This window comes from Peromyscus maniculatus, chromosome 3 (genome assembly GCF_049852395.1).
Source record: "Peromyscus maniculatus bairdii isolate BWxNUB_F1_BW_parent chromosome 3, HU_Pman_BW_mat_3.1, whole genome shotgun sequence".
Taxonomy (NCBI): Eukaryota; Metazoa; Chordata; class Mammalia; order Rodentia; family Cricetidae; genus Peromyscus; species Peromyscus maniculatus.
In genome coordinates, this window is record NC_134854.1 from 35,107,846 (window position 1) to 35,135,068 (window position 27,223).

The window sequence follows — 27,223 nt, forward strand, 5'->3', positions numbered from 1 at the left end:
ACCTCCCCAGCATGGGGAGTAGAAATATCAGGCCTGGGCTTTTTACATGGATTCTGGGACGAGGACTCATATCTTCAAACATTTTTCTGGCTGAGCTATCTCACCAGGGCCAGGTTTTTATTCTTTAAGATCATTTAACAGTATTTGTAGCTGATGTGCTCTAGATGAACTACACTGAGCCTTATAGATATCCACTACAGCAATAAATAAACAGATATGAATGGCAGAACAGAAGCATCAGTGGATGTAAGTTATTTCTGGTTCAATTCTTTGAGAAGTCTTATTGCTAAGAGAACCCAGTCAGACATGTTTGCATCTTGTTCTTGCTAGAGAAGAATTAACCTTAGTGTGCATTGAGTATTAAGTAACAATCACGATGGTCTGTTTTTGTTTGTTTTGTTCTGCAGTTTTGTCAAGTTGTACATGAAAATCCAAATCCATATACAGGAAAAGCAGAAAACTTTTTGACATTTAAGATTTTTAGAAACGTTTAACTAAAAAGGTTACCTGTTAAAAAATATTTCTTTAAACTACAGAATTTAGTATTTTATTCATTAACTTCCTGTCATTTGCTTTTAAAGGTTAAGTCATGGTTACATTGCTTCTATTTGCTTTAGAATTATGGAAATAATAGGCTTTACCCAACACTTGATGACTTTTTAAAAATCCTTCATGGCAGTGCTTTAGACAGCTGATTCATGCACTTCAAAATTTGTGAAAAGAGGAAGTGCAACAAGATGAGTAACACAAATATTGGGACATATTTGAGAGGCAGATGACAGATGAATTACAAAAGTTCTAGAAGAGGGGTCACATGACATGTCCACTTTATTCACAAAAGGATCTGAAACCAAGCAAGACTTGTGTCGCTGATGTCTTTTTTCAGTGGAAGAGGAAGTCCATACACCTACCTGAATGAAAATCATATGGTGGATATAATATTTATAATGTATGGTTATATGAAAATCCAGGTTCTTGGTGAGTCACAATAGTTGACAACTGTGTGTGGAATTTGAGTTGTTTTCTCTTACACTTCAGTAAATGAAAAGCAGCCTCTCTGTATAATTTGGATTTTAATTTTAGATTGTATAGGTAGTTAAAATTCTTAATATTAAGATAGTCATAAACTGACAGTATTGACACATTGGGTATTTACTGTCTGCTAGACACTGATCTACTTCATTTGGATCCCTTCAGGTGCCCACCAAGCCACCTCATTAGACTCTTCAAAAAACTCTAAGGTTTCCACAGTGATGTTTGTTAAAACAAAGCTTAAATCCTTTTTGTCTGGGGAAGAAATAATGAATAGGCCAGCTAGATGGCTTATGGGCAAAAGCACTTACAATGCAAACCCAAGGGTGTGAGTTTAATCCCTGGAAACTATGCTGGAAGTTGGAAGCAGACAATCAAACGCTGCCCTCTGACCTCCACATACGAGCCACGGCACACATACCCTACCCCGGTCATACACAATGATAATACATTAAATCAAATAAATGATAATATGTTCTTAATAGCTAGCTTTATATATTCTACTAAGCCACATGTTTAGAAATTGAATAAGATCAAAATGATCTGATATTATATTAGGAGGAAAATTATGTATGCATGTAAGAACAGGTAGTAACTAAAAATCAAGTAGGATAAAATTGCATTCTAATGGTCTATAAATTATATCAAAATATTGATTAACAAAGTAATGCTAAGGAAATCATTTATTACTTAATATTCAAATAACAATAAAGAATATTCATGCAGACCTATTTTACACATGTGTAATATATGCATACATATGTAGAATATGAACATACACCTATGTTTTTCAATTTGTTTGTTTACTTAATAGGAATATTGAACATATGTTTCATTGGTACTGAACACTTGTTTCATTAGTAAACAGAACATTAATATGTTGTAGTGCAATTCTAATAAAATGTTGAAAACATAAATGAGATTGTTAATACTACTTTCAAAATAAAATTCCAAGGGTCCACTCAAATACAAAATGCAGACTATAAAGGCAAGCTGTAGATTTATATCACATGACCCAAAGGCATCAAAAGAGAATGTGACATCGCATCCCACATTAAAAACACAAAATAACCTTACTTACATGCTTAATAGAAGCCATAGTAGGAGTTGTGCCTAAATGAGAAAGAATGAACAGATAACACCTCTGTATTTTGAGAAATGTCTCATGTGGGCATGGCTAGGTCAATATGCAAATCTCATGAAGCAGTGAAAAGTATTGGCAGACCCAACTCTTACGTGAACAGTTTGCTAATATGACTTAACTCTCTGAGGAAGGAAAAGAAAAGTCAACGTCTAAGCTATGGCTTAAAAAGAAAACAACTAAGGAAATGTTAATTTCAACATAATTTGTCAGGATGCCATATTTGTTCATATGCTACATGGGAGATCATAAGGAGAAAATTTGAAAAATTCAGGTAAAACAACTATTTCATAGCAGAATATGTTGAAATAGAAGAACACAGCCCCAATTAACAGTTAAACCAAGTGTTGAGTATATAATGAATGGAAAACAAGGAACATTGAAGATTTACATGGCAGAAAGTCAAAGCATTTATTATGATTTAGGACAAACAAATGTTCATGTTGAGGTATTTTGTGGCAGACCTAGGCTACAGCAGAGTTCCTGAAGTGGGGTGTTAAAAAGAAAGTTAATAAAACATACATTTGAAAAAAAATTCATGGTTTCCTCTGCACTGGCCCTTGGGCTACACAAAATAATATGCTTTGTGATTCTAAAATAACATCACAATTTTTATGTTGTTTAAACAGTAATAGAATTGAAGCACATGATAAATGCATTCAAACAGAAAGATCTGCACATTTGATTAAACATTAGATGGTGACTTTGTTCCACTTATTAAGTGTCCTTAGTGAGACTGACCAGTCTGTGTTAAAAATAAAAAGAAAGAAAAACAAAACAAAAGTGCATAAATGATATAGATATTTGTGTCTTATGTTTAAAGACTCAAGAACAGCATTCAGTTTCTGAAAGAGTTAAACACATATACAGGCACACAAGCAGAATCACTGACTGTTCCCAAGGCCATGGATGGAAACTTAATTAGATTTCCTTGTAAAGCCAAGGAAGATGTATTCCAAGAAGCATCTGACATAACAATAGCTCATTTCACATTTCACCACATAGAAAATAATATGTCTTTGATGCTTTTTGTTGCTGTTGAATGAAGAAGTGTGATCCTCCTGCTCTGACATTCACAGAACCACTTGGCATGCGCACTGCCCCTGAGTGACACAGCAGTTTCAGGTGGTGGTTTTATATGTAAAGCAACCTGCCAGTGAAATAAATCCTCATTTCTCCAGATTGGCTCTTGAAGATCTATTCTTAGAAAAACCAATTACTTATGTCTTTCAAAAACTGCTACTTCTCAAACCAAACCCCAGAGATCTTTAAATAGTATGCTTAGGGGACTAGGGGGTTGATTCAGCAGTTAAGAGCACTTGCTGCTCTTGTAGAGGATCCGGGGTTGGTTACTGGCACCTGCAATGGTAGTACTCAGGCATCCAAAACTCTAGTTCCATGGGATCTGATACCTTCTTCTAACCTCCATGTGCACCAGGCACACACATGGTGCAATACATATATGCAAGCAAAACAGTCATATACACAAAATGCATAAATCTTAGAAAAACAATGTGCTTAGGATTTTTAATCATCCATCACATTAAAAGCAGGAACATCTTCTACTCTTAGAATTTTTTTTCAGTTTCAACAAAGTATAATCAAATATTTTGCAAACTATATAGGCATATATGTTATATTGATATCATGTTGCATAAACATATAAAATGTATAGAATGGTTATCATATATGTCATAAAACCTTCAGAACAAAATGTTTTTCTTGGAATGCTATGAATTATTTTGATATCCGTTCCATATTTTTATAAATATACCCTGGAAAACATTAGACTCCAGAAGACTAAGAAGTGGAGGCTACCAGAATATGATGCACATGACCCACAGACTGTAAGTTCTGAATCATCCTAAAATACAGAAGCCTCCCATTGCCTGTGTGTTCTTTGCAGTGGATGTAGTTTGGATGAAAGAATTTCAAACTTTGCAAAGAAGAGGAAATGTTCATTTTGAAATCTCCACAATTAAACAGTGGATAACAGAAGTTTAACTAATTCATTCATCCTTGTTTTGGCCCTGACTCCATAGCAGAAATATTAATGTTTGCTTCACATTCTTGAGCAATGACAGTGATTTGGGCATTTCAACTTGTGGGCCACAGAGAAAGAATCACCTTTCTGTCTCTCTGGGGTAGGTTTAGGCATCGTGAATCCTGTTTGTACACCAGTGTCCCAGTGTCTGTGAACCTCGTTGTGACTATTTCCTTCCATACTCCTACATGTAACTTTTCTCTTTTGTTCCTAGCTATAACTTAAGTAAACAACAGTAGGCTGTGGAACTTTATGAGCTGTGGAATGTCACCTTCAAATGACTTTACTAGTGAACAAGTTCTGTGACTTTTGCACTACTTGAGGAGAACAAAGTTCCTGTTAGACTTTCAGGATGCAGCTGTTTTTGGCATCTGGAAGCTTGCAGTCTTTTAGCTAACTACAAGTTAGCATACCACCCTCATAACCATTCTATTCTCTATTGCCTCCAGCTCACAGGTGAAAGTATAAAGTAAGATGCTCATGGACTCAGAATATACTTTGTGGTGCTCTGTAATACTGTCTTCTTTAGCAATATAATGCTTTGAAAATGTTAAGGATGTCAAATGTCTTTCCAAGCTTTATGTATAAGGCTGACAGCACCATCCTCCATGTGTTCTAAGAACTAAACATATTTTCTGGATGTGACTCAGTATCATTGCTAGGCCTATTTTCCTCTCATTTTCTATAACTCCTTGGAGGGAAAATTTTGATAATAACACTAGTTGAAGGGAAGAGGATAAGAGTAAATAATAATTTGAAGTAAAATAAATCAGTAGAAATGTGATACTCACATTTTATGCAAACCTATTAAAAGTCATGAAGATGAGTATCCCAGAAGACAGAATCCATAGTTTCCAGAATGATCTTAGCTCCTTGTCCTTTTTCTCCTTAGCTGCCTTACGTTCACTGTGTTCTTTTTTGACTATTTGATATCTTGTTTTGAATTTAATTTTCTTTCAAAAATGACATCTGCTTTGAAGCATGTGAATTTGGAATTGTGTCCAAAACATTATATTACAATTCCACATACATGAGCAAAAGTTCTTAAGTTAGAGGAAACTGTAAGTTCCTGTAGTCCTTGACTCCTTTTATAGACATACTCCTTTTATCTATTTAACAGATGTTTATTTTACTGGTCTCTGGCTTCCAGTGGCAGCTCACCACATCTAAATAGTGTAAAACACGTTTTAGCCAAAACTGCAGCTTGTTTTGTTGCTACCTGTCTTGACCTCATACATGTCACTCTATTCTAAAAAAAAAAATATGAAATTCTTCAAATGGTCAAAAATTTAAAATTAAACATGAAATTAAATTTGTGTTATTTACTGATCATTCTCTGGCTTATCTGGTATGCCATTTGGATGAAGGGAAACCACTGTGGTAATATTTTCTGTGATGTATTTTGGGGCAAATTAATGACATGAAGAACCTTTCTTTCTGTTTATAAAACGACTGTCCATGACTGTATCCCACATTCCACTTTCATCCACAATCCTATGTGAATAAAATTAAAATAAAACAATGGTATATAATCTACTTTAAAAGAATATAATGCATGAATGTGTTTCAAACATTTGCTTTAATATATAAAGATAATGCCGGGCGGTGGTGGTGCACGCCTTTAATCCCAGCACTCCGGAGGCAGAGCCAGGTGGATTTCTGTGAGTTCGAGGCCAGCCTGGACTACCAAGTGAGTTCCAGGAAAGACGCAAAGCTACACAGAGAAACCCTGTCTCGAAAAACCAATATATATATATATAAAATTTATATATATATAAAATTTAATCAATACATTTGCCCAAGTTAATCCATCACAATTCAGTAAGACATGACCTTTAAAAAGGACCTCAATATTTTAAGATTTTTCTAGATAATAAAAGGTAATAACATTTTTCCAGGTTAATATCCTCAGATCTTTCATAAAGTAAGGAGAACTTCCTGTTCTAAAAGTCATGTGCCACTGGTTATCTTGCAGAGATGACTTTTGACACTGTGTGGAGAAGCAGTGTCAAAAATTTACTTTTTTTGGAAGTGGTGGCACACACCTTTAATCACAGCATTTGAAAGGCAGAGGCAGGCAGATCTCTATAAACTCAAGGCCAGCCTGGTCTACAAGTTCCAGGACAGCCAGAGCTACGGCAGAGGAACTGTGTCTCAAAAAAAAATCCAAAACCAAAACAAACAAATAACATTACTTTTAAAAAATATGCATGTGTATAAGTGCATGTGTGCATACAGAAGCCCCTCCATGACAGTAAGCCAGAAGGAAGTTGATGTATGTCCTTCTCAGTTGCTCTTCGCATCAGTTTTTGGGAGAAAGTCTGTCCTTGCACCTGGAGCTCGTGGATTCTGCTGGTCTGGCTGGACAGAAAGCTGCAAGGATCTGCCTATGTATTGCTCACTAGTGTTGGGGTTACAAATGTGGACCACTGTGTTGGCTTTTACATGGGTGCTGGGATCTGAACCCCGGTCTTCCTGCTTGCACAGAAGAACTTCCTTAGCCTGATCACATATACTTCAAACAAACAAACAAAAACATCAACTAATTTTTTAAACAATCATTTAATTCCCCATGTGTGATCAAACAAGAAGCTTGTTTGAAATAATGGTTCTTTTTTTTAATTTGTTTTTTTGAGAAAGGGTTTCTCTGTGTAGATTTGTGCCTTTCCTGAAACTCACTTTGTAGCCTAGGTTGGCCTCGAACTCACAGAGAACTGCCTGGCTCTGCCTCCTGAGTGCTGGGATTAAAGGTGTGCGCCACTACTGCCCGGCATGGTTCTCTCTTTTAAGAACAGAAGAAAAAAAGAAAAATATTTGTATACATAATGAATTCTATAATATACATAATCTATAGTCATCAACATACAGTAAAATACCATATGACAATATTGTAAAATTTTGTGTATTTTCAGAGCACTTTGGTGTCTCTGCCACAGAAATTGTACATTCCCAAGTTCAATTTATGAGTAGCAAGGTAGAAGGTCACACAAGTTCCTTCAACATATTCGCTGGTAATTATTTTTTCTAATTTGTACCATATATCCCAGTTTAAAACAGTAACCAGAACCCGATTTTGCCCCGTCATACACTGAATGGATGCTAAATAGCCTAAGTATGAAGTTATGCATTTAAAAAGGCATGATTATGTTAAATGCTTGCCTTTTCCAGTTATCTGACACAAACTTTAAAAGAGTGGTAATTTTCCAGATGTAAGGTTTTTGGTTTAGTAGACATTAAGCATGCCATGTCTACTATATGTAGGTATAGTTTGGCTTAAACAAAAACTGAATGTGTTAAATATATATCATATGGTTACTCCATATTAGGAAATATTATATGCATAGATTGAATTTTTCCATTCTATAATACATTTGTTATATTTTGTATATATTGTTATATATACAATGCACAATGAATGACATACTCCTATAAAATATGCTTTCCTGGGGGCTGGAGAGATGGCTCAGAGGTTAAGAGCACTGACTGCTCTTCCAGAGGTCCTGAGTTCAATTCCCAGCACCCACATGGTGGCTCACAGCCATCTGTAATGAGATCTGGCGCCCTCTTCTGTATACATAATAAATAAATAAATCTTTAAAAAAATATGCTTTCCCTAAATATTTTAAATGATCCTGTGTGCAAATTCTGTTTATGTATCAATCATCATATCTTGGATTAAAGGAGGTTTTCTAAAATTTGTTAAAGTAATTAACTATATAAACCTTAAATGAATGTCATTAGTAAGTTGTTGTACACATTGCTTTATTTTGGCCTATTGCAAGTCCTTTGTTTCCTGAATGGCCTGATTCTACAAGCTAATCTTCTGTCTCCATATAGACTGTCATACACATGTGTGACCTTGCGAGAACAGAGGGAAACTTTCAGAGTGGCAAGCACTCTGAACTGATAGTGATTTTTGGAAAAACAATGAGACATTAGCTACCAAATACTCCTCTGTGAAGGGAAGGCATCACTACACTAAGCATTGGAATCCTTAAAAAATAATAAATAAAAAACATGTTGATCCTTGTATTTATTGTAGAAAGTATACTCACCAAAAAGCAGTGTATAAAATGATAGGAATGAAAATGAGCTACATGATGTTGGGCAGTCTTCTGAAACCTTTGATGGCATGCTAAAGAGGCAGCAACATCAGCTAGCTCTTTGAACCTCATTGTAATCTGTTAACCATCTAAACATGACTGTGGAGGGATTGGGGGTGGATGTTTGGGAGGAACTAGGAGGAGTGGGGGGAGGGAAAACTGTAATCAGGATATATTATATGAGTTGTATGAGAAAAGAACCTTTTGTTTTGGTTTGTTTGTTTGTTTTTTCAAGACAGGGTTCCTCTGTGTAGCCCTGGCTGTCCTGTAACTAACTCTGTAGATCAGGATGGTCTTGAACTCAGTGATCCACCTGCCTCTGTTTTCTAAGTGCTGGAATTAAATGTGCCAGCCACCACTGCCCAGCCAGGAAACTATTTTTTAATAAAAGAGGAAAATACTTACATAATATATGATCTGCTTAGTGAATGTTCAGTGGTATCTTATAGAGCCCTGGGTTAGGCTTTCAAAAGACAGTTACCTCAGGAAAACACCCCAAAGTTCTATGTTTACACTTGTCTCCCTCTGTGAGTTGAGGCGTATTACCATCTACAGAGACACCATCTAGCTGAGCTGGCACCCTAAGCAATTCACAGATGTTGACCATTTGAGGAATCATAAATACAAAAAAAATGTATAAAAAATAGTGAAGGTATTAATTGTGGTGTGTTCTGTGAAAACCTGAGTCAAATTGCTGCTTCTTCTCTCAAGAGAAATACTAATAAGGTAAAATCTTAAATATCAAAACAAAACGCATAAATGATGATGCCCAGGAGAAAAGAACAATAAGTGGAGCCCTGTGTGGTCTGTCTCGGGAGAGCCTCTGCCTCTGCCTACGCTATTGATAGTGATAAACACGAAGTTGGAATTAATACAGAGATAAGGGAAGAGGTGCAAGAAAGAGCACAGCCCCTTTATGGTGTAAATGCGGGGAACAGCAAAACTACTTCTGGAATCCAACAGCAGAGCTAGCCACAGAAAGGCTCAGGCTAAAACCTGCCGCCTTGAGGGCTACACAAACTAAGAGCAGCAGTCTCCAGGCTGCCTTTGCAATGACCTCCAAAATGTGCTCTCCAAATGAATTTGATTTCTAATATAGCATATTACATAGTTATTGAAGATCTTAAGGAGAAATTATATAGCAATATACATATATATGGTCTGCAAATGAGTTTGTAATGTAAAAAATACATTTGTAGAATATTTAAATAGAACTATTAAGGACTCAAATTTATAAAACCTTTGAAATAGCATCTAAGTAATATACTGTCCCAACTTTGCTTTCTCACAGTTTTAATGCACCATACCTAGTTCTCTCTATGTATTTCTATCTATATTTCTACCTATCTTATCATCTTCTAACTATCTATCTATATACTATATCTATATCTATACATATGGAGAGAAAGAGAAGACATTAAGATAGCAAATAAGAGACATTGCAAATTTGAAATAAAACACAGGATTAAAAATCAATTTCATATAGGAATGATCTATTATAGATAGTTATTTTCCTATTTGAGTCTATTGAAATACCATTTATCCTGGTTGCATAAATAATGAAAATACTCAAACTACAGAAGGGATTATCTGAATATTCTTACCTGCAAAATATGGAGATTTAACAGAATGCCAGCTAAGTTTGCATTCACTGATAACTTGGGTTGCCATAGCAAGCCCATAGTCACTGAGTTTCTAAGCAACCTAAGGCTCCACAGACTGCATATACTTAGGACGCCACTGGTCTTTCATCATCTTTAGAGAACAAATATTGCTGTTGTGCTACCAAACTCAATGAAGGATTCCTTGCTCATCCAGCAGAGCCTCAAAGGTCCCTGTTTGGATAGCCTTGCAGTTTATGAAACAGTATTTGCACTGGGAATTCTTTGAATATTTACAGTGCTAAGTGCATAAAATAAAGTATAGAAAATGATCAGTCCCTAGTATGTATTGGGCAGATAAGTACTAATAATTCAACAAACAAGATGAAACACAATATCAAATACTTCAGAGACACTCATTTGTATAATGCTGGAATTAATGATTTATTGATTTGATAGAAAATATGATTTGTAGCATTACTATACATTGAAACATTTCAACTTGTATTTAATAATTATAGCTTTAGGTAATCTGGATCATATAAAGTAAAATTATCTGGCATTGTGCACTCCTTAAGTATAGCTTGTCTACAATGTGTAAGTAATCTTATTAGTTGCCCAAGGGACAAGCTATGCTCAGCACTGGAAAATATTCAAAGATTTAGATGCAAGTGAAGCTAGGATTTTTGGAAGATGATAGTATTAGCATTTTTCCTCCACTCTACAAATACATTGAGCCCTACATTCCCCCAGTGCCCACTGAGGCTAATTATTTCTGCTGCCCTCTATTCAAATTCCCAAGGCCATATTGCCAACCACTTAATATAACCACAGTAAAGTACAAATATTGCTGTGGATCATTGCATCACAATGCAAGTCAAAACATTAAGCATTGTTAGTGAAATGATTGTATGTGACCAATAAAGCAACTGTGCCTGCAATTTTGCCTAATTCCAATACTTGATTTTGTATACTTTCTATTATCAGCAAATTATTACCATGAAAACATCTTAATAGTGATTTGCAAAGTGAAAACCACTTTTAAGTTTAATATTTTGGTGTTACTTGTGTACCCTTTTGACTATTTCATCAATGTTTCAGCAGCTTATGTTAAATGAATTACATTGCAGTGATGAAACATCTAACTTGTGAAGATAAAAAGGTTGCAAAATCACCTCTCAAATAGTTCACAGACCTATTGACTTGCACCATGCCAGGAAAGTCAGCAACAGAGTGACTACCTGTGACCTCTGTTTATTATTATCGGCCACCAGAAGCAGCGAAGGACATACTTCTTTCTGAAAGATTCTAAAGACAACCACTCTGCTGCAAATTTTTAATAGGCTAAAGCCTTAGTAATGATATCTATTATGATTCTATCTTTAAAATGAAAATGATGATCTGCAATATTGTCTTCCTAGGATAGATGAATGGATAGGTGATAGATAGGTAGATAGACAGACAGACAGACAGACAGACAGACAGATAGATAGATAGATAGATAGCAAATAGATGATAGAGAGGTATATAGCAATTTGTACCTTTAACCCACTAATGAAATATATATATAATATTCAAACCCTTTAATATGTATATATACATATTATATATATACATATTATATATATACATATATATACATATTAAAGGGTTTGAATAATTTTAAATATTTCTGAATCATCTTTTCTCACTTAGTAACAGACATCACTGGAAAGATTAGAGCAAAAATAGTAAAGCTGACCAAGTTTTTACTTTCTTTCTTAATTAAAAGTTTAAGCAGGATGCCTGAATGCATATACTTCCCATTCTTCCCCTCTCTGTGAGAAGAGAAAAACACTGTTATGCTCTAAACTGTACAAGAGCAAAGCAAATAATCCCATCAAAGCAAGAGCTTTTACTTTTGCAGGCACAAATCTTGATCATCAAATCTTTAGGCTCGGTAATGTTCACAGAAGTAATTACCAGTTAGAAGTCCGATGACAGAATACAAGGCCACAAGTGGAACTGTCTAAATGCAGTTGCAAGGTTACAATGTCACAGAAACAGCTCCGGTCCTGTTTGCCCCAAGAGCCGGGTCAAATCACTACTGCTTGCTATCTAGCCCCACCTCCAAGTATCCAAGAATGGCTGTGGAATGTTGATTGGCACACCAGTGAGGCAGTGGAGCTTGCAAACCAAAGAAAGCTCAACACCCCGAGTTTGTTAACCTGTCCAGCTTGAAAATGAGCTGCTCTTTTCTTTCATTAAACGAAAGGAAGGGAGGGAGGGAGGGAGGGAGGGAGGGAGGGAGGGAGGGAGGGAGGGAGGGAGGGAGGGATAGAGGAAGAGAAATAGGAAGGGAGGAAGAAAGAAAAAATGAAAGGAAGGAAGGAAGAAAGAAAGAAACGAATTACTCAATGATGTTTAAAAGAGCAGACCAGCAGATCCCTCTCCAGGGAAAACCCCACTTATATCCTCACAGCAATTCCCTTGACTGCATCCTGTGTCTTAGTGATATGTAGGACATTATAATCATAATATTTAATCTAAGAAAGCTTTGTGTACTTGTCTTTGAGATGAAGAACTCTACATTCATGGATAGTATCGTTTGTGAGGACAGCAATGGAGAAAGCCCTACAAATGACCAAGCTCAGATTGAAAATAATTTTGATCATCTTTTGTCACACATGAGACTGAAGATGATAATATTTGGTGAGTCGAATCTGCATGAATATATGTATATAAATATATGTATCAAATAATATATTGTTATGCATCAAATAAATACAAAAAATAAAATACTCTAAAACACGAGATCATTTTAGTATATGCTAAATAAGACCAAGTAGTCATGACTATTCTCCCTAATCATTTAAGGCTATGGATCTCTAAGGCTCAATGTTGATAATATTCTTTCATGAGTTAATTTACTATGTGCCCTTTGTGCTCAGAACACCAGCACAAAGTGGAAGGAAGCAGATATCTACTGCAAGTTGTTCTGTATTAAGTTTCACTACAGTTCTCCAGGAGCCATAGGAGGATCCAGTATACCTCAGGATGTGTGCATTTCCCCTAGCATAGAGCATTCAGTCTAGAACTGGTTAACTAGCATTTAATACTTCACAACTTATTGTCATCTCCTCACGAGATTGATATTATAATATGGAGCATGAAAATTTCACTGGGGAAATGATTTCAAAGCTTTATTAACTGAAAAGAAATAGTATTAAACTCCACCCTCACATAACAGGGTTAAGAAAATTCAACCAGAGTTGTCAAAAGCCCCAGCTGGGGATCCACTTGTTATCTGGTTGTTGATTTTATGGCAGTCATGCTGCCTGTGACCGGTCAGTTATCTATAGTTAGCGCATTAAGTATATGCCTTTGATGGAGTGCCATTTATTAAATCTGATAACACAGCCAAAACAATGTACTAACAGTTTCTGTCAAAACTTGCTTTGCTCACAAAGTTCTCAGTAGCTCCCTTTCTAGAGATGAATCTTGTGTTTGAAAGTCTTTGTTCCTGAAAATTTGCTGGATGTGGGCTCAGGGGATGAGGCTCAATAGGTTGTATTCTTACTTACCAAGCATCTGGCCCCAGACTCGACACCCACCATGACATAAAATGTGCATGGTGGCGCATGTCTGTAGTTCTTGCTCAGTGGAGGTGGAGGCAGCATGACCAGAATCAGACCTCCAGGTTTTTCATAGCTCTATAGCGAAATCAGTGACAGTATGGAGTATGGGCAATGCAGTCTCAAAACAAACAACCATTGACAAAAGGAAGAAAATGAAGTATTAAAGAATATGAGGTATCTTGATTGTCAAGAAATGCACATTTGTACAGACATGACTACTTGTTACTCCAGTCCACAACCCTTCTCATCTACTCTACCTGTGATGCATTTCTTCTCCTCCCATTACCCTCATATTACAGGAGGTGATAAAGCTGTGAGAACCCATTATCTAATCCTGAGCGTTTAATAAAGGAGGCTTCAGAGGTCCAAGGATGAAGAAATACTTCAAAGTGACCTAATGATGCTGAACGCTCACAAGCAGAATATGTTGCCTTGTTGCCATGGTGCCACGTTCTCCTCTTGTTCTCTCTTTCATTGTCTGTATCCAAATTTCTGCCTCAAGCTTTGATAAAGTATTGCTCGCGTTTTCTGTGCGTGTTATTATTTCATTTTGGTGACACAAATTCAGTTGATCCATACCTCCAGGATAATTTACATTTCTTTGCATCGGCAGCTGTTTGTTCTCTGTTGCTAGCAAGGCATTAATTAGCTTAAACTTTCTCATTTCAGTGGCTTTTTAAAAATATGTCTAACTTAGAAAGTACTTTCAAATATTTGAAATGAATCTGCTTCAATTGACATACTCTATTTTATCCTCCGTTTATGAGACAAGTGAATTCCAGAAAAATTAGAACATTCAGGAGAGAGAGTACACAACACAGGTCAGGGGTGCTTGGCCCCTTCCTAGAAAGAGTTGGGGGTCAGCTAGTTGTCATCTGCCAGTGCAGGGGAGGAAGGAGGAAGACAGCATTTCCTCATCTCTAGATGGAGTTAGAAAGTGCCTGCAGAAGTTCTTGAGAAGAAAAACATTTGTTTTTGAGATTTCAGAATAAACGAGAGGCTGGTCATTCTAAATTAGCCAAGCACCCAATTCACTTGTTGTTAGAAATGACATGTATATTTATTTCACCTTAGAATTTTAAAGGAATTAGTATCAATTTGCTAGGGATGCTAGCTTTCTACAAAAAACTTATCTCAAAATTCATAGTTAAGGGTAAATAGAAAAAACACTGAATGCATTTTTAAACCTTTTGTTTTGATACTTTGTACCTTGAAAATTCTAAAGAAAATCCATTTGAATTTAGAAAGTGAGGGAAAATATGATGTAGTGTGATAAAAACATACCAACTTGAGTTTAAAATTATGAGGCCAAAATTAAAGAGGAATATAAAAAACTGGAAGCACCTTAATTATTCTTAAAAGTAAAACATTTTAAACTAAAAATATCTATAGCTGTTTATGCAGATTAAAATCTGTGCTCTTTCTTAGGTAATGCAATGTTTATAAAGATCTTAGCATATTTCTATATGCCTTACTGTAGAAAAAAATCATATCATCTCACAATGAATGGCGAAATGATAGAAAACCAACATAGAAAACCAACACTCATGATTAGGCCTATGGAAACAAAGAAATGAAAAACTAAAGATAGATGAAAGCAAATAAAAGATGATAATTATTATACTAATGTTAAAAAAATTGAATGCCACAGAGGACTTCTTGTGAGTATTTGAAATCTCAGAAGGGAAAAAAAAAATGTTCAAACAAAAGTCCTTATTCTTCGGGTTTTCCCAACTCCACTCCTAATCCTAGGGTAGCCTGTGTTCTGGGTTTCTACAACGATGGTTTTCCAAAAGTTCTAACACAGTCTCCTAGTTTCTTCACTCCTTTCCTTTTAATACCTTTTTGGTTCCCATAGTTTCCTCACTTCTAAATTATTCAGACACACCACGTGAACAGAAGGCTTTTCTCATATCAGGCATTTATAAGCTTGAGTGACCTTCCCAGATGTCAGACTAGCATGGGGCAGTGTAAGGACAGAACTCTTTCTCATGTGGAAACTACTTCCTGGCCTAGGTCCACAGTTTGTCCTGGAGTCTTTGCTCCTATTGCTCAACTTGATTAGGCAACAAGAAAGAGCAGGTGGCTCACCCGGTCATGTAAGGGATGCTTACCATCCTAACACAAGGACTGAGCTCCTTTACCTTCAACTTAGTTGAGCTATACTTTATGCCAACAGCTAAATATTTAGATACCTGAGCAGAATTTCAGAATAAGACAACTAGGGAAATATTGTAATAAAACAGTAAATTCCACCTAAATGTTGTCCTGTAGCCCTCCTTTCTTGTGGGTAAGTAAAATTAAGGCTATTGTCATGAGTGCTTTAGAAATCTCTGTGCACAGAGACAGAATCTGATTGGAAAATGGGTGGAACAATCATGTAGAGTACTGAATGACCTTTCAACAAATAACATCAGTCTTATACCTATATGCCTAACTAACTTGCAAACTGGTAATCCTTTCAGAAGCACCTTTAAGAGAACTAAGTTGTGTTATGTTACACCAATGGTTAGCCAAGAAAATGCTTTCCCCATGTTAGAGAGCATTCCAGAAACAGATGGGTCATATAAATAGTCTTGCTGGGAGTGCTGAGAGATAGTACTATTTTCCCAATAATACAAGTGCCAAAAGTGAGACTCTGAGGTTAGGAAACTTACTACACTTTAAGTAGAATTGAATGCAAAGTTAAATGCTTGTTGTTTGGTTCAGACTGTCTATCAAATATCAACCTGAAACAACACAGGAAAGCAGTCTTTAAATTTGTATTTCTCCTTACATGACTCATGAAATGGTGCTATACATGATAAAAAATAGTAATCTTATTTATAATAGGAAAATAAAATGCTGTCTAGATTGAGGTCATTTTTGTATGACTAATACATTTCCAAGCCTTTGTATTTGTACTTTTCAAAACATGTTGCTGTAAAGAAAATAATTGTTCTGTGTTAAAAAGATTTTGAAATTAAATGAAAATTCAAAAAAGGGATTGATTCCATGTTTCCATTACTTGGAGACACAGAATGATCCTCCTCGCCAAGAGAATGTGAAACAACAAGTTTACTTGGACCAACTGGAAAGCTCTGGATGTAGAAAAGTGCCCTTATTGTTTTGGGCAGGACAGAATTGTCAAGAAGAGTCTGTGTGATGACTATATGTCATTTAAGCTGAAAGAAATTTCAGAGTTATAAGCTCAGGTCTACAATATGATATTCTTCTACATTTCATTTTTACCCCATACCTCCATTCTGTAAGGTCCAATGTGTTTTCTATTATCATTGGCAAGAAACTTTAAAATATTGAGAGTTTTACTCATATTATCATTATAACTCAAGGCCTATTTTCCACAACAGGCATTACATTAATAAAGATAAGAAGCCTTTTATAAATTTGGTGTTATGGTATTTTTTGTCATCATTATGGATACTTTGTAAATAATAGCCATTTTCCCCTTGACATAATTACATGTTTCCAGAGCATTGATCACAATTTTGAGATCTAAAAGTACTACAAATCAGCATCTAGCACAGATGTCTGCACTCTTTACTAAGCCAATGATACCTCAATGTTTTGCACTTTCTGTGAAATACTTCTGCTTTGAGATCCCCACAGACATCCACTAGATGAAAGGCAAGGCAAATTAGTGTTCAGGCAGAATTATAATGGCTTTCTCTTTTGGGAAACTGAATAGTAGCATAAGGCCATTTCCTTGCTACTGTCCCAACTCCTTTCCCTAATTTTCAGGTTCATATATATTCAGTCCAAAAAGAGAAAGGAGAGTAGGAGAGATCAACTTTTCAATTAATACCACACAATAACATATTTGTAATTGTAGGAAGTAAACATGTGACTTAGAACTTAGTTGAGAGATCAACAAGGACTGTAATCTGATAAATACATTCAGAGAATAATTAAAGCCTTAATCTGTCCTAGAAGATTAGTTGGACCCACGTAGAAGGAAGTAAAATTGTGAGTAAATAAAGGCAAGTGCTTAAATATGACCTTCTGTGATTGCATTAGCATAGCAGTTGATGGAATTGGAAAAGGCAGGTGAAGCCCTGAAGTTTTGTTTAACTTAAAAGCTCCTATCTATGGGGACAGGGATCAGCTCACCTATATGGGTATAGGAAAGTGAATGAGATCAATCATGGGACACATGAAGGCCTGGCTACAATCCAGCATGGATCACGTACTGAAAAAACAAAAGTGATGACTGGATAGTTCCAATATTGAAAATTATGACCAAGATTTCTGATTAACACTGCCTGCTTAATACAGCATTTATGTTCATTTTTGCATGGAATTCTCACTAAAATGCAATTAATGCAATCTATAGAAAGATTAACATACATTTGCCAAAACATGTAATTGATACAGGACAAAAACTGAGAAAATATTCAGAAAGCAGATGGACTAATGGTTAGTCCAACAGACCCAAAAGTATCCAATTTCAATCCCTTCACCTAGGACAGATGCCAAAAGAATGTGCCAATAATCTTATCAAAGACAATGAACTAACAGCAAGGGGAGCCATGGAGATCAGGGTGAAAGTTAGTGATCTTTAGGCAAACTCTTAAACTCTAGATCCTTTTCACTTGTCAGCACGGCCTGTCTACTATCCTTCTGTACCTTACCAAAATATTGGGGATTTCTTTTTTGAACCAGACACTGACATAAGAACAAAAGGCTAAGCTAGATAGTGTTATAGAATTGTGTCTGAAAAAAATACAAGAACAATTCCTTACACTGACTCCTTCAGTGCTAGCTCCTGGTTCTGGCAAAATGTTCATTATAGTATTGCTTTGTGGAGAAGTGGGGTGGTACAAGAGAAAACAATAGCTGTTGCATTTTTTTAATTTTAAAAAGTATAATGGTATTATTCTTTGAGAATTTTATATATTCACACAATATACTTAGATCATATTCACCCAATTTGTCTTCAAATTCTTCTAAGATTCAACCTTCTCACAACTTCCCAAATTTTGTTTCTTTTTATCTATTTATTTTTCATAACTTACCAATTCCAATTTGTATAGCCATCTACTGGAGTATGAAAGACCCTTAAAGAGAACTGACCCTTCCTTTCCCAGAAGCCATTAAGTGTCGCTGGATCTTCTGTAGTTAGTTTTTAGTTACTCTTTGTTATTTGAGGGCCTGCCACCCAGCTCCTAAATAAATACACGGAGATTTACTCTTTCTTATGAATGCTCAGCCTTAGCTTGACTTGTTTCTTACAAGCTTTTAAGTTAAATTATCCCATCTCCATTTTGCCTTTGGGCTTTTATCTTTCTCTATTCTATAATTCCCTTCTTTCATTCTCACTTCATGGCTGTTCGTGTAGCTGGATGGCTGGCCCCCGGTGTCCTCCTCTCCTTCTCTCACTCCTTCTTCTTTCTCTCATTTATTTTCACTCCCTGGCTGCCCCACCTATTTCTTTCTCCTACCTTGCTATTGGCCATTCAGCTTTTTATTAGACCAATCAGATGTTTTAGAAAGGAAAAGTAATGGGCTTCACAGAGTTAAACAAATGAAACATTAAAAGTATGCAACACATCTTTGCATCATTAAACTAATATTCCATAGCATAAATAAATGTAGCACATCTTAAATTAATATTCTACAACACTCCTAAGCTAGGTGTGAAGACCCTTATGTTGCTTCGCTGTTCACTCTGGGAAGTTAACTAATTGCTATCTGTTCATGAATGTATCAGTCCTGTCTTGTTCAGAAGACATCTTTTTACTCAAGGCCTTCCTGATATCTAGCTCATACAGTCTTTTCCTTTTCTAGTCTTTCAAACGTTCTGTGAACTTTGAGTTGAGTGTGATATAGGTGTCTCATTTGTAGTTGGTAATATTATTAGTGGAGGTAGAAGAAATGGGAAAAGTGACTGGGACCCCATCAGATCACATTATGTTACAGAGCTCTATCCAAGGGGATAAGTACAAATATGCATATACTTTGAAAAGTCCAATAGCTACATTAAACAAAAGTAAACAGGTGATATAAATAATAAAGTTACTTATCCCAATATAAAGATGATATCATTTCAGCATATATTCAATGTAAAAATAATAAATGTATAACTCAAAATTTTGATGCAATATTTTGGAAATCCAGTGTTTACTTTTATATCATTTTAAGTTTGGTTTATTAGCATTTTGAATTCTGTGCTGTCATGTGTGTATAATGACTATGCATTGATCCTTGTGCTATAGCTCCCAAGTAAAACCCATATCCACTTCCTACAATATTAAATATAAAGACATAAAAATCAATGGCCTGATAAAAATATATAGATAGATTTTAAAAACAAATAACTAATAAGGCTTAAAATAAAAAGATATTTTAAAGAATGAAATATTTTATGATTATTGCCTTCAGAAAACCAAAAAAACAAAACAAAAATACACATTATAGTCATAGAATTGGTGAAATAGGAAACTATGACACCATAAAAGATACAAATAAAGTTAGTGGTTGTGTAACTAATGCAGTAGTGACTAATTGAAATCTTAGGATAACAGTATACAAGGAGAGAACAGCTAGTTTTACAACATGGGATTCTATTGCTGAGGTGCAGAGGCAGTTATCTTTTTGTCTAGGATCAACTTCTTTCACTGTGATTTTGCCCTTTCTGGGCACTGTGATGGCTTTGGTCTGGGCTCTTCTTGAATCTGCCCTCCAATGACTTTGGCTGCTCATGGTCATGTTTTATTGACCTGTGATGAACATTTGGAGTATACAGAGCCTATTCCTATGCCTCACCAGTTTCTGAATAGGGAATGAAGACACAGACTTGTTTCTACTTTAATAGAAACACAATAGCATAGAAACACAGGTGTCCGGTAGCTGGGGATATTGCCTGGCAGTCACAGAAGAGGCTGTACTACATGTGTATACCTTTAGTAACTTCCCTAAAGGTCCAAATTGAATATATTTGCCCAATAATATTAAAGTTAACTCTTTTTACATGGGAATGCATTTTAGAAAATTAAATTTCTAAACCTTAGCAGATTAACTGTCTAATAATTTACTTTGCCAAGTAGTACATATTATATGGATAAAAGTCACCCACATGAACATTGCTTTCTCTGTAACAAAGATTATAAAATATTGTTCTTGCCAAAGACTATGATGTCAATGGGATTATCTAATAATATTCTCTCAAGAAGACAGTGTCTAAATTCCTTTTATAGTCTGTTTGAAACTCAATTAATTTTCTCTAGTAACACAATTCAGTATTATTTTTACACATCAGAGAATAAAATTTTCTTAATCACAAAAATAATATGAAATAATGAAACTCAGCAATTGAAAGAACAAAGATTTTAACATAAATCATTTAGAAAACTAAAATTTAAAGAGAAGAAAGTGTAAGATTTATTGCTCTTAGATGACTATCAACACATAAACAGCTTTATGGTGTGTTAACTATAAGACCCCAGAATGGCAGAGATGTGTGTCTCCTTGTATTGGCAACATTTCTGTGATTTTACAAGACTGAACAAAGTTCTGGACCTTCAGAAGGAAGAAATAATGTGCCCCATGGCTTTTGAATTCCTAACTATATATTTTAAAGATTAATGGGGGCTGGAGAGATGGCTCAGAGGTTAAGAGCACTGGCTGCTCTTCCAGAGGTCCTGAGTTCAATTCCCAGCAACCACATGGTGGCTCACAACCATCTGCAATGAGATCTGGCGCCCTCTTCTGGCCTGCAGGCATACATGCAGGCAGAACACTATACATAATAAATAAATCTTAAAAAAAAAGATTAATGTACAAGATTGAATTTTATTTGAGTTGAGATTATTGGCTGCAAATATTTTGTTACTCTTCTGTACTTCTAATGGCTGTTAGAAAGTAAATGTTGTTAAAAGTTATATATTAGTTGTATATTATGCAGAAAAATTAATTGAGATATTTAAATGTAATTCATATAATTTATACATTATTCCATATATGTTAAATTAAATCCCTAAAAATTATTTTTGTTTTGTATATTTTTTACTATTTCCCAGTCATCAACTTTATAAGCTTAGATAATTTTCTCCTTTTAAAATTATCTTTGTCAAGCCAGGCAGTGGTGGCACACGCCTTTTATCCCAGCACTCGGGAGGCAGAGGCAGGCGGATCTCCGTGAGTTTGAGGCCAGCCTGGTCTACAGAGCGAGATCCAGGACAGCTAGAGCTGTTATGCCGAGAAACCCTGTCTCGGAAAAGAAGAAAGAAAGAGAGAGAGAGAGAGAGAGAGAGAGAGAGAGAGAGAGAGAGAGAGAGAGAGAAAGAAAGAAAGAAAGAAAGAAAGAAAGAAAGAAAGAAAGAAAGAAAGAAAGAAAGAAAATTATTTTTTGTCAATGACATTAAAAACAAAATTAGTGTTGATCTATCACTACAGAGGGCTTAGGAAACGTCATAGCAGATGGTCTAAAATGAATGGAAGAGCCAGACTAAAAGGAGGAGTACTGTGAAAGGTCTTCCAGACGTGAGAAAACCTTTGCACACACAAACTCACAGCAGCGGTAGTTGCTTGCACAAGACCACGTCAATTAAAACATCCTGCATGGGGCAGTCACTGGCTTCTGCTAATAACTTTTCTTCCTAATGTCTCTAGCTTGTTTCAAGTTGACACATAACTGACCAACATGAATTTCCTTCGATGGTAGCCCCTGGTGGGTTGTGCATGCTCAAGTAGATGATCCAAGTTTTGTGTACAAATCTGTGGTTCTAATTAACTAATAGTGCATTATTAGTTAAACCAAAAAAGGGGGCATTAAGTTAGGGGAGAGATGTATTGGAGTTTTGTAAATGGGATTTTAGGTGGGATTTCTCTGTTTTCCTGTTACTACCGTCAATGTATTTTTTATGTTTTATGTTGTGAATGGGTGTTATGTGTGCATGTATATAGCTCGAGGGAGCATATGGTAAATTTAAGATAAAAATTATATATATATATATATATATATATATATATATATAAACTTTCCAAAGAATAAGTTTTAAAACAAGTAAATTTTGAAATATGGAAATGTCACTGTAATTGTATATGCAAAATAGAAACAGAAATTCATTGATTTGAACCATAATAAAGCAAAGAGCCACACCATTAGGGTATTATTCATGTACTCTAGCATTCTTGTCTCACTTTAATTAAGAAATAGAAGTATAATATTAGAAGTTTCTCAATATTAACAAATAGTAAGAGAATAAGAAACAAAATCATGCTTCCTGACTCTGTAATACAAGAGGTACTAAAAGTCACTGTGTCAGGGTCTAACTAATGACTAGTTTTCATACCACAATCAGTGTTAACCTAAGATTTATAGTTTCCTCACACAAGCAACCTAGCCATTCAGTAGCAGACAATAATTTGCTGTCTTATGATTCAGTTCAGTTATGACACTATTGAAAATGAAGAGGATCTTGAGTAAATCTGGATTTAGCTTATGTCAGTTGATTTAAGTGACTAAAGGCCACCAGCTCTAGAGGTCTTATAGCTAAGCAGTGTCCTGTCCTTCCACTGGCTCTGATGTAGTTGACCCTTCGACACACCAGTCACAGAGGCAAATGCTTGCCAAAGGTGCATCTTAGGGTCTTGTGGGCTGCTTTTGTCTATTTCAAATACACTTGGGTCTGAGAAAGTATCAGATGGATGGGTGTCTTTTTGATGTAACTTCAATCTTTAGAGCTTGCTAAAACTGCCACCTTCTGAGTATGTTCCTAGTGGAAGCCATGGAGTTTGACTCTATGCACAGATATACATTACATTATTTTTCCTCACCTCTAAAACTGTTTACCTGTACCTTATATAACCCTGGTACTTTATCCTATAAACACCTCTAAATACTTCTATCTGGTAATGGATTTATGATTTCTTTTTCTGTGACTACCTTGTGAATTCTCCTTCAACAAACTCAACATTTCAATGATTGACACACTATATTATGGGCCAACTAAGCTTAGTTTGGTACCACCACCTATGTGGAGAATGCCTCAAATTATTTATAATGATTGCTCTGTACTCAAGAAACACACCCTCCCAAGCTATTCATACTAGGACATAGCCATGGCCTTTTTAAGATATGTTTCTTGCTAACTAGCTGTAAACTGTATTAATATTGTCCCCTCAGATGAGCTGAGAGAACTCAGAGAAGTACTTAGTATAATTATCAATTTATAAGAAAGGATATAATAAATGACACCAATGAAGAAACTAATAGATGGAGATATATGAGACCTACTAAGCTTCACATTAAGAAGAAGGAAATTTCTTAAGGAACTGGCACTAGGATGCAAAGAAAATAGTCTTCAAAAAACACTGGGTTTAATGAGAGAAGCAAGACTATAAAATAATGAATTTGATTCAATAGATGAACACACACTTTCTTGTAATGCAAAATGAAGAAAAGACATTAGTAGGCAGAATGTGTAGAAGCGAGCAAAATGAATATAGACCAGAACTGTGTGCCCCTTGTGTAACAGTATAAGGAGTTTGAACTTTATACTGAAAGCAGAATAGTGCTATTAAGTAATTCTAAGCAAAGAAAACCAACAGGATAAGGGTTTGCATTTCTAAAAGCTTATGTGGAAAGGGATAAATTGGGATGGCTAGCCACCAGGAGGCCCTGGATGGAAACATGTATACAGTATGAGAAAGATGCATTGTGTTCAGTCTAAACAGGGTGTGGATTACCTGGTGATGTGCTTGAGGTTCAACATGGTAATAGAGAGAGCTGCAAAACCAAAAAAAAAAAAACCTGGAAGAGTCATCATAATGCATGAGAGATGTGCTTTCACTCATTACTTGACAACATTTGGGGACATAAAAACAGCGGTAGAGGAAAGAGGGGAAATGGGAACTGGATAAGCAAAGCAGCAACAGTCTCAGTAAATGTAGCTACAACACTGAAGGTCAAAGGAAACCGAGATCTTAGCACTTTTGTACACCAGCTCTATGTGAAACGATGGACATTGTAGAGCTAACACAGCAGAGGTGCTGAAAGGTGACTTAACATCTTCAATTAGTGTTATGAAATGAATAGCACCCTAACTTTCCTTTTTCTTAGTTTGGATAACAGGTTAGAGTCCAAGGATAGGAGATTTAGCTACAAAGTTTAATTTCAATGTGTTGTAGAACAAGGACAGCAGTTTAATATCTCAAATATAACATTAGGGTGGGAATTTTGAATGGGAGATAGAGGAGGTATGAGTCAGGAGCAAAGGTCAAGAAGAAGAACCCTTCCTCAAGGCCAGAGACCAATAAATAGGAGATACAAGTCATTTTATCTACATCATCTGGGATCTGGAAATAGACTCAAACCTTCTCTAACTTCATACAGGGAAAGCTGTGAATGATGTCATTACACAAAACTTCTGGCTTGGTAGTAAATGTATAGACCATCTTACTGGATAAAGGGCATATGATATATAAATATATCATGATTATTAAAGATATAGGATGAAGGAGAAAGATACAGGGGAAAGATAACAAGCAATTAATCCAAATGAAAAACAAGGAGATTCTCCAAGAAATGACTAGGTTAATCTTACAGTTAAAAACTGCCACTATAATAGAAGATAAAGGCTGTTAAGACACCCTGGAAATTAAGAGTAGATATAAGCAAAGAAATTATCCTAGCATAATTTCCATAGCTATTTTAAAATGTCAGTGGTATTTAAAATATTACAAACTCAACTATAGAGCTATTTCTGTTAAGGGAATTATTATTATCTTTTTTTAGTTCAAGTAAAAATCTATTTCAAAACTAGGCATACAGAATAATTTTGACCACGTGGAAAGTTAGTAATACATTTGCCATTGTATTAATATTGCTGATAGTAATATTAGCCAATGCATATATCCAACTCATGATAACTCTGTAAATCTGATGCTGAAGAAAAAGGACTCCAAGAGAAATATTTTGTTTTCCCAAATAACAAATGGATATCTACATTAATTTGCAATATATGCTTTATATGACAATTAACAAAAAGTCAACTCAGTAATCAATACATCTTTCCTTAATCTAGTCTTGGAACAATTGGAGTGAAAAATCAAAAGGGCAACTATAGGTTATGTTGGACATGAATAAACCCATGGCTAAAGCCCATAAGAAACATCTCTAACACTTAAAAGTATTTCATCTACACATGCTATCTCCAAACCCAACAGAAACATCTGCAACACAACCTCTTACCTAAATATTATGGGGCCTCATACCTAGAAAAAGGGCTACAGGCAACTAATCCTGAGACAAGAAGAATTCACTTTCCTCAAATATGTGGCCATTTAATTGTTTATCCTACCAAATGGACATCTCTGAAATTATGTATATATATATATATATATATATATATATATATATATATGTGTGTGTGTGTGTGTGTGTGTGTGTAGTATATTAGGAGTACTAAGAATATTCAGTAGGCTTGCTTTTTAAATTATGTATGTGTGTGTGTGTGTGTGTGTGTGACAATAATAATCAAACAAAAAGAAGCCATGAATTTGAGAGTGTGTAATAGGCAGGGGGAGAGCTTGGAGGGAGAAGATATGAGGAGCATTGGAGGGAAGAAGGTGAAAATTGAAATGATACAAATATGTTTTTATTTTTAAGTTACAATAAAAATAATATTTAAAGATCATAACTCTATTTCTGTGTTTAGTAAATAGTTATTTTGGCTATATGAAATAGAGTCATGTTTTACTTGAAAACAGAAATGATGAAATATCACCCCATGAAATGATAAAACTTGAAGAGAGAATAAGCAGTCTTTGTTTAGAGGTTATCATCAAGAAAAATTAAAGGAAAAACTAGGAAATTCAAAACAGCTTTTTATATAACACAATAAACAGAGAAGTAGAAAACAAAATACTATTTCTTTTATACCAATTTTATTATATTGCTAAACATTGTGTGCAAATTAGTCATATAGCAGTTGATCATTTCTTGAGCTTCTTACTGATCAAACTAGTAGCAGAACAATGAAATTTCCTGTTTAAGTACCAGTGTGTTTTGCCTATCTTCTTGGTTAGGGAGGAGCTTACAAAGTGCACTTTGTTAGAATCTTATCCCAAAGTTGTAGAAATTGTGTTTTATATACAGACTTCATAAAATAAGTGTGCCGTGAGATACAGAAAACAGCCCAACCTGTGGGAGCTGATCACGTCCCATCAGTAGACATTTGTGTGACATTCACAGCTGGACTCTCATGTTCGTCTTTAGATAATAACCCTCTGAGATCATAATTAGTAAAGACAACATAATAACTAAAGACAATAGAAAACCACTTGATAATCGTATGTGAACACAGGAAAACTGTGAACAACTTCGAAGCCACAGAAACCATAACTCCTTTCCCACATAGAGAAGCCGCTCCTTCTTTATCAATTACAGCTCCAGCATTATTCTAGCCTTCCCTCTGTCTGGAGCAGATTAGGACAATCATAAAATTGACTTATCTCACCCTCTGCCTCAGCTCCTCTTACTTTTATAATCCTTTCAAATCTACCAAGCAAAATTCAAATTCTATCATTTTTCTTTATTACAGAGCTTCTGTTATTGTTTGGATGTTAATGAGACCCAAAAGTTCATGTGCTGAAAACATCATCATATGAAGCCTTGTTCCAGTTGGGACATTTGAGAGGTGACTGGGATGTGAGTGCCCTACATTCACAAATGAATTAATCCA

General features: G+C 35.4%; 1 protein-coding gene across 4 annotated transcripts in view; it reads right to left on the minus strand.

Moving 5' to 3' along the window:
• Cd36 (CD36 molecule (CD36 blood group)) overlaps positions 1-27,223 on the minus strand; it is a 73,788-nt gene that overhangs the window by 37,147 nt on the left and 9,418 nt on the right. Inside the window, exon 2 of one of the 4 annotated variants that reach the window (XM_076566322.1) lies at positions 2,114-2,145. The exons of 2 other annotated variants lie outside the window; for them this stretch is intronic. The gene's annotated coding sequence lies outside the window, so the exon portion shown is untranslated. Of the gene's footprint in view, positions 1-2,113; positions 2,146-11,883; positions 12,015-27,223 lie in introns of those variants that run through there. One more of the 4 variants, XM_006971083.4, reaches the window with a different exon arrangement.